The sequence below is a fragment of the Dipodomys spectabilis genome, unplaced genomic scaffold (assembly GCF_019054845.1).
Source record: "Dipodomys spectabilis isolate Male_0828 unplaced genomic scaffold, ASM1905484v1 ptg000192l, whole genome shotgun sequence".
Classification (NCBI taxonomy): Eukaryota; Metazoa; Chordata; class Mammalia; order Rodentia; family Heteromyidae; genus Dipodomys; species Dipodomys spectabilis.
This window is the reverse complement of record NW_024870869.1, coordinates 2512598-2525967: the sequence shown is the minus strand read 5'-3', so window position 1 is coordinate 2525967 and position 13370 is coordinate 2512598. Positions and strand designations below refer to the sequence as shown.

The 13370-nt window shown below is 35.7% G+C and overlaps 1 non-coding gene across 1 annotated transcript; it reads left to right on the top strand.

The window, feature by feature from the left end:
- The first annotated feature begins 3029 nt into the window (after positions 1–3029).
- LOC122121656 lies at positions 3030–3131 on the top strand. The gene has a single exon (XR_006149999.1). It is a non-coding gene; the product is annotated as a U6 spliceosomal RNA (small nuclear RNA).
- The last annotated feature ends 10239 nt before the right edge of the window (positions 3132–13370 follow it).

Genomic DNA, 13370 nt, shown 5'->3' with positions numbered 1-13370 from the left:
CACAACAAATGAAAGAAAGGTTGGACAAATGGGATTGCTTGTAATTGCAGAGCTTCTGCATAACAAAGGACATAGCTAGCAGGATCAATAGAAAGTCCACAGAATCGGAGAGGATCTTCACTAGCCATACAACCGACAAGGGTTTCATATCTAAAACAGACCTGGAAATCAAAAAATTAAATCCCCCAACAATAAATACTCAAAGAAAATACTGTCCAATAAATAAGTGGGCTAAAGACATAAAGAGAAACTTCTCTGAAGAGGAAAGGAGAGTGACCAATAAAGACATGCAGAAATGCTCAACCTCCCTAGCCATAAAAGAAATGCAAATCAATCAACACTGAGATATCACCTCACCCAAGTTAGAATGGCTATAATCAAGAACTCTAATAACAACAGATGCTGGAGGGAATGTGGACAGAAGGGAACCTTACTTCATTGTTAGTGAGAGTGTAATCTTTTTCATCCACTTTGGAAAGTAGTATGGAGGTTCCTCCAAAGACTCCACATAGAGCTCCCCTATGACCCAGCAATCCCACTTTTGGGGATTTACCCAAATGATCACAAACAAGACCATACTAAAGCTACCACACAGATATATTTATTGCAGCATTACCATAGCTAAGATATGGAACCAACCCAGATGTCCCTCAGTAGATGAATGGATCAAGAAAATGTTGTATATATACACAATGGAATTCTATGTCTCTATCTGAAAGAATGATATTGCCCCATTTGTTAGGAAATGGAAAACTTGGAAAAATTATGTTAAGTGAAGTAAGCCAGACCCAAAGAAACATAGGTCCCATGGTTTCCCTTATTAGCAATTACTAGTGTATGTCTGAGACATGCAGAAATTGTTAGATATGTTGATGTTAGGTGAAGTGAACCCCATGATAAGAATTCAAAATATTTTTCTTTTCTGTAATTATTTCTAACATATTTATAAGATGACTTCTTTGTTACTTTTTATGTCCCTCCCGCATGGTATAACCCCTGTTTTCGCTGTATTTGATGTTGGTATAATTTGTGGAGGGGAAGGGGAATAATTTTTTAAATAGGGATGCAGGTCGATCCATTGCAACAAGGAGATATACAAGACATGGGACGTAAGACATGGGGAAATGGGACGTAAGGGGGTTGAGATGGGAAGGGATAGTAAGGAGAAACAAAGGAGTATGCAACAATGCTTGATAAGAAATGTACTCATTACCTTGCCCATTTAATTGTAACCCCTCTATCTGGTATTTTCACACTTAAAAAAACACAAAAAACCATAAAATATGAAGTAATTTTGATAAAAAATAAAAATGACTCAGAATAAATTATCAATGCAAAAAACAATCTTTACAAAAGCAAACTCTCAGAGATATTACATGACTTTGAAAAGGATAAAGTGGCTGAATTTAATATAAATTTAGAAGTATGACCATTCTAAAATATAAAAAGATATTCTTTATTTCATTATATAACACAAAACAGAAAGTAAATGTTGTTTAGATGATTTTTTAAAACACAGTCTCTCAGGTGCTGGGAGGGTGATTCATTGTAGAGTGCTTGCCTTGCATGCATGAGGTCCTGGGTTTGATTCCTCAGCACCACATAAGCAGAAAAAGATGGAAGAGATGCTGTGACTCAACTAGTACCACTAGCCTTGAGCTGAAGAGCTGAGAGACAGCACCCAGGACCCAGAGTTCAAGCCCCAAACCCAACAAAAAGAAAACAAAACACAGTCTCTCATTTTTGTGTGCTCAACATTGTAACACCAGTGTTTCAGTCTAGGGCTAAGATTTTAGGTGTGGACGTTTATCAACACTCCTGATTCAGATTCTAATTGATAAAATTTTAATCAATATTTTGTTCTTATTAATTTTGCTCTTTGTAAATTCACATATACCTATAAAAAACAGTGTGGCCATCCCAATAACATTCTCAAAGTACTTCCTAATGATGACTTACAAAAAGTTGTTTTATATTACAACAAGGAAAACAATGCTACAAATAAGGAAAACCAATACATAAATATTAATGATTAATAAAATAAAAAATTACCGCTGTTTCCAGTATTTGAAATGTACTACATATTCGATTTATTATTTTCTCATATTGCTGTACATTTAAAACTGCCTAAGTCTATGATGTTCAACAAGAATTTTATAGGCTATGAGTAGCCTTTAAAGATTATTATTATTAAGATTATTATTTATGGTTGATCTCATCATTTGTATATGGCTTATACCATCATTTGTTCCTCACTAACATATAAAGTAAAGAAGCCTTTAAATTTTAACAGAAACTGTGCAGTTAATGTCTTAAATCTGCTTCTTTACACAAACACTTTGCAACTTCTCATTAGTAAAGTTTCTATAAACTCTGAAATGTACATATTTAGTAGTATGTACCATGAATCTTAAATGCTTTATGAAAAAGTTTTACAACCTGCTAAATAGTCTTAATTTTGGCATATATGAGCAAATTCCCAAAATTAAACATATTTAAAACATTAAAACTTTTAACAAACCTTAACACTTTCTATAGTGTTCATTAGGGCAGGTTCCTTGTACAGAATAATTGAATTCCTCCTCCTACACATCTGTTGAACAACAAATATCTGGTATTATTTTGTTTTTGACATGTCAAACTTGACTTTATTCTTAAATGTGTTCTTATGTAAGAAATGCATGGTTCTAAAATTTCACGACAATTCTTTTTTTTTTTGTCGTTTGTGGGGCTTGAACTCTGGGCCTGGGCGCTGTCCCTCAGCTCTTCAGCTCAAGGCGAGCGCTCTACCACTTGAGCTACAGCGCCACTTCCGGTTTTCTGGTGGTTTATTGGAGATAGGAGTCTCACGGTCTCTCCTGCCCGGGCTGGCTTTGAACCGCGATCCTCAGATCTCAGCCTCCTGAGTAGCTAGGATTACAGGCGTGAGCCACCAGCGCCCGGCTTCACGACAATTCTTTTGAATTTAATTTTTGTGGAATTGTCTAGTTTAAGAAAATCAATTACACTTTATGTATAAAAAATGTTCTGTGCTCAATTCAGTAGCACATACACTAACATTGGAACAATAAAGAGAAGAATAGCCCCTGAATGAGGATGACACTCAACTTCGTGAAGCATTCTAGATTTTTAAAAGAACAGATGCTGGAGGGGATGTGGACAGAAGGGAACCTTAATGCATTGTTGTTGGGAGTTTAAACTTGTTCAAAGACTTTGGAAAGTAGTATGGCGGTTCCTCAAAAGACTACAATAGAGCGCCCCTAAGTCCCAGCAATCCCATTTTGGGCATTCACCCAAATGATCACAAACAAGAACATACTAAAACTACCAGCAAAACTATGTTCATTGCAGCATTATTTACCAAAGCTAAGATACAGAACAAAACCCGAGGCCCCACAGTAAACGAATGGATCAAGAAAATGTGTGTGTGTGTGTGTGTGTGTGTGTGTGTGTGTGTACTGGAATTCTATGCCTCCATCAGAAAGAATGACATCACCCAGTTTGTTAGGAAATGGAAAGACATGGAAAAAATTATATTAAGTGAATTAAGCCAGGCCCAAAGAAGTGAAGTAAGCCAGGCCCAAAGAAAGATAAGCCCCATGGTTTCCTTAATTGCAATAACTAGTATGTGTCTGCTACAAGCAGAAAACATCATATAAGTTGATGTTAGGCAAAATGAACCCCAAGATAAGGATTCAAATGGTTTTTATTTCTTGCGATTGTTTCTAAGATATTTATAAGATGAATTCTTTGTTGCTTTGTATGTTCCTCCTGCAAGCTAAAGCCCCTGATTTCACTGTGTTTGATGTTGGTATACTTTGTGCAGTGGAAGGGAAACACAAATCGTTTAAAAAGGGATGCAGGTGGACCCATTGCAACAATGAGATGAACAAGTCGTTATGTCAAAAAATGATTTTGGCTGGGTGTTGAGGGATGTGGACAGTGGGGGGGGGGGCTGGGGGGGAGGGGTTGGTGGGTGTGGGGGGTGGGAGATGGGCAGGGATGGGAAGGGGAAACAAAGGAGGAGCAAGTGGACCCATTGCAACAATGAGATGTACAAGTTATTATGTCAAAAAATGAACTTTACAACTTTGGGGGGAGGAGGACAGGGTGGGGAAAGTGGGGGAGTATGGGAAGGGATGGGAAGGGGAAACAAAGGAGAGGCAACAATACTTGATAAGAAATCTTGCCCATGTAATTGTAACTCCTCTGTCAGTATTCTCACAATAAAAAAAAATGTACTCAATAACTCACGCATGTAATTGTAACCCCTCTGTATGGCATTTTCACAATATAAAAAAAGAAACATAGGTCCTGTGGTATACCTTATTTGCAATAACTAATGCATATCTGGGATAAGCAAAGAAGGTATGGTAAGGCGAAAAAAAGGAGTAGGCAACAATGCTTGATAAGAAATGTACTCATTACATTTTCCATGTAATTGTAACTCCTCTGTATGGTATTTTCACAATTTAAAAAAAAAAAGGTCAAAAGCATGTGCATATGACTAGATAAGATGATGTTAAGGTAAATGAACCCCATGATAAGGACACAAGTGGTGTTTTATTTCTTCCTGTGGTTTCTAATATATTTATAATGTACGATGTGATTTTTTATATGTGCATCCCCCACAGTTAAACCCCTGTTTTCACTGTATCTGATGTTAGTGCACCTCCATCTTGTATATACACTTCTCTAATTTGGGGATGGAAAAGGAAAAAACAAAATGGTTAAATAAGGATACAATATGACCCATTGCAACAATGTGACGCACAAGAAAGTATGTTGAAAAACGAACTTTACAATTTAGGAGGGTGGGGGAGGGGAGTGTACTTGTGGAGGTGGGAGGGAAGGGATGGCGGGGGAAATACAAAGGAGGAGGTAACAATGCTTGATAGGAAATGAACTATTAATTTTTCATGTAACTGTAACCACTCTGTTCAGTATTTTTACAATAAAAAATATAAAAATGTTATGGGATGGAAGAGAATATTTCCCCTATTTTACCCATATAATATCATTAACAAAGAAATTAATGCAAAACACTGATATGCAGATATTTTGAATAAATGTGTGTTTGTGTATGTGTGTGTGTGTGTGCATGCCTGCGCATTTTCGTTCTCAGAGTTTGAATTCAGTGCATCAAGGTCCCCCTAGGCCATTCCTCTCTAGATTGATGAGCTACTATATAAGCTACATCTCCATTCTTGGCTCTTTGCTAGTTCATTAATTTTTTTTAATATTTTTATTATTTTTTTATTGTGAACATACTGTACAGAGGGGTTACAATTACATGGGCAAGATAATGAGTATATTTCTTATCAAGCATTGCAGCCTCCTCTTTTGTTTACCCTTCACATCCCTTCCCAGCCTCCCCCCGCCCCCCCCCACACCATCCTCCCCCCCACACCAAAGTTGTAAAGTTCGTTTTCGACATGACAACTTGTACTTCTCATTGTTGCAATGTGTCCACCTGTATCCTTAAACGACTTGTTTTTCCCCTTCTCCTCCACAAATTATACCGACATCAAATATAGTGAAAGCAGGGGTTATACTGTGTGTGTGTGGGGGGGGGGGGATATACAAAGCAACAAAGAAATAATTTTAAAAATGCGTTAGAAAAAAATTCATGAAAGAAAAAACCATTTAAATACATATGTAAGGGTTCATTTTCCTAACATCACATTATCTGCACTTTTCTGCTTGACTCATACATATACTAGATATTGCAAATAAGGCAAACCATGGGACCTATGTTTCTTTGGGCTTAGCTTACTTCACTTAATATAAATTTTTCCAAACCTTTCCATTTCCTAACAAATGGGGCAATGTCATTCTTTCTGATGGAGGCATAGAATTCCATTGTAATTTTTTTAAAATAATCTCATTAATATTTTTTGTCCTGATTGGCTTCCAACGGTTATCCACAGATCTCAGGTTCCTGAGCAGATACCCAAGTAGACAGGATTACAGGTGTGACCAACCAGCACAAGGCTTTCAGAATAATTTAAAAAGTAGAAGAAAATTTACTTCATGGAGGCTTGTTTATCATCTCCCGCTTTTAAAGCATTTTGGAGTGATTATATGTGAATTTATTTCATTTTTGGATTCTTAAAAGACAGTAAGTGATGGAATTTAAACGTTTTAATCTTTTTTTTTTTTAATTGGTCATGCGGCATGAAATCTGGGCTTGGGCGCTCTCCCTGTGCCTTTCGGCTGAAGGTGCGTGCTGTACCCCTTGAGCCACAGTGCCACTTCTGCTTTCCTAGTAGTTTATTGGAGATAAGAGTCTCACAGACTTTCCAGCCTGGGCTTGCTTTGAAGCGCATTCCTCAGATCTCAGCTTCCTCTGTAGCCAGGATTATAGGTGTGAGCCACCAGCTACTGGCTAGTTTTAGTACTTTTTTTAAAAATATTTTTTGGGGGTCTGATCGTGGGGCCTGAACTCTGGGCCTGGGCACTGTCCCTCAGCTCTTCTGCTCAAGGCTAGTGCTCTACCACTTGAGCCACAGAGCCACTTCCGCCTTTTTTCTTTTTTGCTTATGTGGTGCTGAGGAATCGAACCCAGGGCCTCATGCATGCAAGGCAAGCGCTCTACCACTGAGCTACCTTCCCAGGCCTTTAGTACTTTTTAAAATGTATACTAGAACTGTGGAACAGAAGAAATTTGTCTCTCTTTAGACCTCAACTTATGAGCTCAGCTCTGAACATGATAACCCAATGTCACCAACACTGTGTTGAAGACAAAATGTGACAGAAAACAATTACCGTGGGCAATAATTGCTATGCTATTATTTCTTGGACAGGATGAATATTGAGTTGAGAGAGTAAGGGAATGGAGAGGATTTTGCCTACTTTTTTATTGCTTACTTTTTGAAATTTTGAATCATTTCCTTCCCCACTGTGTGTCTTTGGGCCATGCACTTAGTGCCTTTAATTACAATATTTCCTAACACTAAAATGGTAATAATATTAGAATTATAGCAAATGTTTTCTTAAGAATTAAGAGAAAAAAAACTTGTGAAATACTTAACATAAACTTCTAGGAATAACAATTACAATTACATGGGCAAGATAATGAGTATATTTCTTATCAAGCATTGTTGCCTCCTTCTTTGCTTCTTGTTCCCATCCCTTCCCATCCCCTCCCACACTCCCCATCCCACCAACTCTCCCCCCCACCAAAGATGTAAAGTTCATTTTTTGACATAAGGACTTGTACATCTCATTATTACAATGAGTCCACCTGCATCCCTATTTAAATGATTTGTTTTTTCCCTTCCCCTCCACAAGTTATACCAACAACTAATACAGTGAAAGCATGGGTTATACCATGGGGGATGGACATACAAATCAACAAAGAAATCATCTTATGTTTGAAACAATTGCAATAAAGAAAAAATAACAATTGAATCCTTATCTTGGGGTTCATTTCACCTAACATCAACTTATCTGACCTTTTCTGCTTGTCTCAGACATATACTAGTTTTTGCAAATAAGGGAAACCATGGGACCTATTACCTATGTTTTTTTGGGCCTGGCTTAATTCACTTAATATAATTTTTTCTAAGTCTTTCCATTTCCTAACAAATGAGGCAATGTCATTCTTTCTGATGGAGGCATAGAATTCCATTGTATATATATATATATATATATATATCACATTTTCTTCATCCTTTCATCTAGTGAGGGACATCTGGGTTTGTTTCATATTTTAGCCATGATAAATAATGCTTCAATAAACATAGTTGTGCTGGTAATGGACAAGAGTCTCATATCTAAAATATACCTGGAACCCAAAAAAATTAAATCCCCCAACGACAAATCGTCAAACAAACAACTGCCAAATAAATAAGTGAGCTAAAGACTTAGAAACTTTTCTGAAGAGGAAAAAAGTATGGCCAATAGACACGTGAAGAAATACTCAACCTCTCTAGCCATAAAAGAAACGCAAATCAAAACAACATTGAGATACCATATCACCCCAGTTAGAATGGCTATAATCATGAACTCTAAAAACAACAGATGCTGGTGGAGAGGTGGACAGAATGGAACCTTAATGCATTATTGTTGGGAGTGTAAACTTGTTCAACAACTTTGGAAAGTAGTATGGAGTTTCCTCCAAAGACTCCACATAGAGCTCCTCTATGATCCAACAATACCACTTTGGGGCATTTACCCAAATGATCACAAACTAGCCAGCAGTTTTTTTTTAATATTAAATAGAATGCAATCAGTATTACAAAAGCCATTACATGTAATGAGAAACCAGAAGGCATGTTCTCTATTGACCATGCTCTGCTTCAAAGTCAGCCAGGTGGATAACTTCTCATGCTGTAAATCAAACTGGTTTTATTATGTCTTGACAGTATAAAAACATCAGGGACAGAATAATGAAGGAATGTTGTAGACTGAAGTGAAGTCAATATGAAAATGTGCAAAACTGATGAAAACGTAAAAGTCTCTGAGTAGCATATTGTGTTTTACATCATTTAAGTTAAATTTCAAAAATAGGGAAGACCTAGAGGAATGAATTCTCTTTTTGATAGCCAATCTAAGGTCCTTAGAAGATTGAACTCTTTCCTCATTCTTGTAGAGGCATCATCAGATGAGAGGAACTCTATTGTTTTTGTGCTTCTTTCCATTTATACTTCAGTTTGAAATCTGAACTACATGAGACTGAAAGAAACCTAGAAAAAATTAGACACGCAGGCTTTGGAAAGAGCCATGAACGAAAAATAAATAAAATACATATAGCCTTGTAAAAGGTCTAACTAAATTTATTTATATAGTCTTAAGTGTAAACAAAAAATGATTAAACAATATAATATTATTGAAAATTGAAAAATGTTAGGAGTTGCTTAAATTTTTTCTTTCTACTATATTGAATTAAGTATTGATTTTGTATAGAGAGATTAAAGATGAGATTAACAAGAAACGATTAAAAATGGACAAAAGTTCTGAATAGACACGTTTTCCAAAAAGTCCTGAAAAGCGCCAGTGTGTTTACAAAGTTGTGTTTAAAACCACTTCTATGCTAGATTAATGCTTTGTGAACAGAAGTCATTATAGAAATGCAATTGAAAATTACTATGGTACTACTTCATAACTATAATAACTCTTATCAAAAAAAATCAAAGAAACCAGTTGTGGTGAAAAGGCTTGTAATTCCAAGCATTTAGCAGTTTGGAGTAAGAGGATTTGAGTCTAAGGCCAGTCTGGGGTTCTGCACATTGTAAAAACGTGCCCTTAAAAAACTCAAAATGTAATAATGTTCGTGAGAGTGTGAGAAAAGGAAATTTTCTACACTCTTGGTCAAAATACAGGTTAGTATTCTCATTGTAGTAAGTAATTTGCAGTTTTCTGAAGAAATGCATAGTTGAAATACCATCTGACACACCAATCATTTGATTATTTCTCTCTGGGTAACTCGAAAATATATCTGTAGTTGTTTGTTATTCACATTGTTCACAACAGCTGCCCAGATATAAATAGAAGTTAAGTGTTCAACAACAGACTAATAAAGCAACTGTGGTGCATGCACAAATATATTTTTCTGTTTCATCTTTAAAATAGCAAGAGATTTCTCCAATTAGGCATAACTTACAATGACCTGAAAGATATATTCTAAATGAAGAAAAATGTTGTCTTCTGATATTTGTAAAACTACACACACACACACACACACACACACACATACACACACACCAACCTCAATCATTATGAGAGAAATTTTTTTTAAAGTAAAGCAAACTGGAATTGCTGGGGCATTTAGGTCACAATGTAGAAGATAGTAAATATACAGGATGACCAAGTATACAATTTTAATGTACAACATGAGGATACAGAGCACAACACTGGCCTAAGATAGGAATGAAGCTAAATGAGTAGGAGTTGTTCTTCCTAGTAGGTGCTGCTCTTTTAGATGTTCTTCCTTCAGTAATGGATGACATGAACGTAATACTTTAAATATACCTGCCTGTTTGCAGAAATAACAAACAAGGTAGCAATAATGTTGTATGCTCAACATAGAACAAAATGTCAAATTTAAATACATGAGATTATCCTAGATGTAAACTAATAATTCCAAATAAGGGAAACCATGGGACCTATGTTTCTTTAAGTCTGGCTTACATAACTTAATATGGTTTTTTCCCAAGATCTTCCATATCACTACAAATGAGGTGGTATCATTCTTTCTGATGGAAGCATAGTATTCCATGTGTGTGTGTGTGCGTGTGTGTGTGTGTGTGTGTGTGTGTGTGTGTGTGTGTGTGTGTGTGTGTGTGAGACATTCTCTTGATCCATTGATCTACTGAGGAGCATCTGGGTTGATTCCTTATCCTAGCTATGATAAATAATACTGTGATAAACATAATTGTTCTGGTAGCTTTAGTGTGATCTTGTTTGTGATCACTTGGGTAAATGCCAAGAAGTGGAATTACTGTGTAATAGGGGAGCATTATTGTGTACATCAAGGATAATCTTAGTAGATGAGAAGAATAGCTCAATAGCTATGTACATATGAGGGTGTATGGTGATTCCAAGGGAAATGATCTCCAAGATATGTTATTTCTTGTTGTTCTAAATGTAATATGTGATTTCTTTTTATCCTTTTGTGTTTTCCACACCTATGGCTTATCCTCTGTAGTAACTGTATTTGATTTTGATACCCTGGATATTGTAAATATGTTGATCCGAACTAGTTAAGGGAAAGGGAAAAAGCAAAATGGTGAGACAAAGGACAAAAGGGGGAACTTATGCAACAGTGATACTCACAAGACAATACGTTGGAAATAGTCTTGGGGGGGCATTGGGATGGAAGAGGGAGAAAAATGGGGGAAGGGATAACAAGTTATAAAAGAAATGAATTCATTATCTTACTTATGTAACTATAACCCCTCTGTACATTAACTTGACAATAAAATTTAAATATAAAACATAAAATACATGATAGCAAGCAGCAATACAGGAGATGTGAGTGGGGAAATACTGTACTATACAAAGAAGAGTAAAACAGCTGTTGAGAGCAGTAATTTGACTTTAACATAGGAAGTAATAAACTAGCATGCAGATTTTCAGCCTCATGTCAGTCACTAAAAAGGGAAAACAAAATGTACAATCAGTAAACCAATAGAGATAAAATAGAAAACTAAACAATTAAGGTGAATAGATGACTTGGACCAAGAATAAAAAATGACACAATTAGTAAACAAATAACAAGGTGGTAAGTTATAAAATATTACTAATAATCCTAGTAATGTTTTCTTAACCTCACAACTTGTTGGAACTATACTTCAAATCACAGTTTAATAGTATATCATTTTAAAATTAGGTTACTTCTTATTGATTTCTTAATATTGAATGTTTAATATATAATTTTAATTTCAGTAGCTATAGAAAAGAAAGTGAAACTAAGTTTAATAATATATAGCATGAATTGTAAAATTGAGAAGCATTAGAACTTAAACGAATAACATCATTATTGTTTCATTTCTGTGAATTAATGTAATAATTCAAAGTGTTTTCTGCACTTTGCACTCATCTTAACAACAAATAATAAATTATTGCACATGACTTGGTATTAGGTGGAAGGGTTCAGCACTGTGGTAATATTCACACCACACAGTACATCAGAGTTTGACTCCTCTCATCTAGCTTAAATTGTGGAAATTTGATTTCTACATGCATGTTAAATTCTTGCCAAAGTGACATCTATAAAATTATAAACAATTATGTATATGAAGAGTGTTTCCGATGATACTTAAAAGTCACATTCATTAATTAAATTTTATTGTTTTCTACCAAATAAATATTTATAGAGAGACTGAATTTCTGAGTTGAGGATTATTTTATATCCCTGCCATTGTTTCTATAGTTGGACTTAATTTTCCATAAAGGGTTAAGTGTATTATATTGGATATATGAAGGTAAACTGAATGTTTATTCTATCAATATTTTGCCACTTGTTTAATCCCAAGTTTAAATTATCCATATGTTTGAAGTAATGAAAATAACAAAGATATAAAAAAAGATAAATCAGTGTGTATTTGATAAGTATTTTCACCTTTATTTTGATAGTTGGCCCTCTTTTACACTACAGAATATTATAAGGAAAATGTGCTCAAGGCTGACCACAACTGCAGAATATTATGGTTTGGTCTATCATAAGAGAAGGAAGAATGGGGTACCTTCCTTCCAAAAGTCTGCTCCCAGGGATGTGATCTGTTTTATGTTGGTCACTTGAAAATGAACATTTTTCACAGTCAACCTTGAAAAGCCATCTTGATAGACCATTTATTAAGTGGTTACATTGGATTATCCATGGCTTTGCAAGGATGCCGGATTGCCTCATTTTGAGACAATTAAAACAGGAATTTATTCAGCTGTTCTTTGTATCTTTAGGAAAAAACCCATTGACTCTAGGCCTGGGGATCAAAGGGGTCCAGAGAAGCTACTACCGTGAATAGTAATCCTAGGCCTCTAAAAACAAAACAAAACAAAACTCCAGTAGGAACAGCAACTCAGTGCAACTATCACAGCCTACATGAAGTCAGGCAAAATATGGAAGCTGAGAGTCATTTATCAGATAACTAATATATTTTTATGAGGCACACTGAAATAAGACTTCAGAGAGAGGGTCAAAAGACTGATCAGAGAGACTAAAATTGGTCACAAGAAGATTGGAAAATACAATTCCTTGTACAGCAAATAAATCTTAGAAAGCCTGTGCATATAAGAACAAGACAGCAAGCCAAATTCCAGATATGTGCATTCTCTTAGAGGTCAGCTTAATGAATTATCAATGGAAATCTTTGCATTCTTAAATATTTGACCACATGTAGGAGAAGGCCAATTGCTGAAGAGAAAGAAAACGTCATCACTCAGTTACGAGGTCCAATATCACATTAGGAAGGAATCAAGCACAGATTTGTAATAAAAAGAGAAAAAATATTCCAAATGAGGGTTTCATTTGTTTTGATGTAACAGTTTCTGATTTATGTGCTAGCAAATACCATACAATTGATCCATTCCCACAGCTGAGTTGATATTTACTGCAGTATTCCCACATGAAGGAAAAGAGAAAATTTACAAATGTCTGATAAAATGAGTTGAGGGTGAAGTGTTCTATTAGTGATATCTGAGGTTTAGACATAGATGAAGAGGGGGATTTTCTTTTTTAAAAATCCCCCATTTTTAGCCTGGTGCCAGAGGCTCACAGCTTTAATCCTAATTACTCAGGAGGCTGAGAACTGAAGACTGCTTTTCAAAGCCAGCCTGGCAGGAAAGTCCCTGAGACTCTTATCTCCATTTGAGTTGAAGAGCTCAGAGACAGTACACAAACCCAGACTTAAAGCCCCTCGACCAAG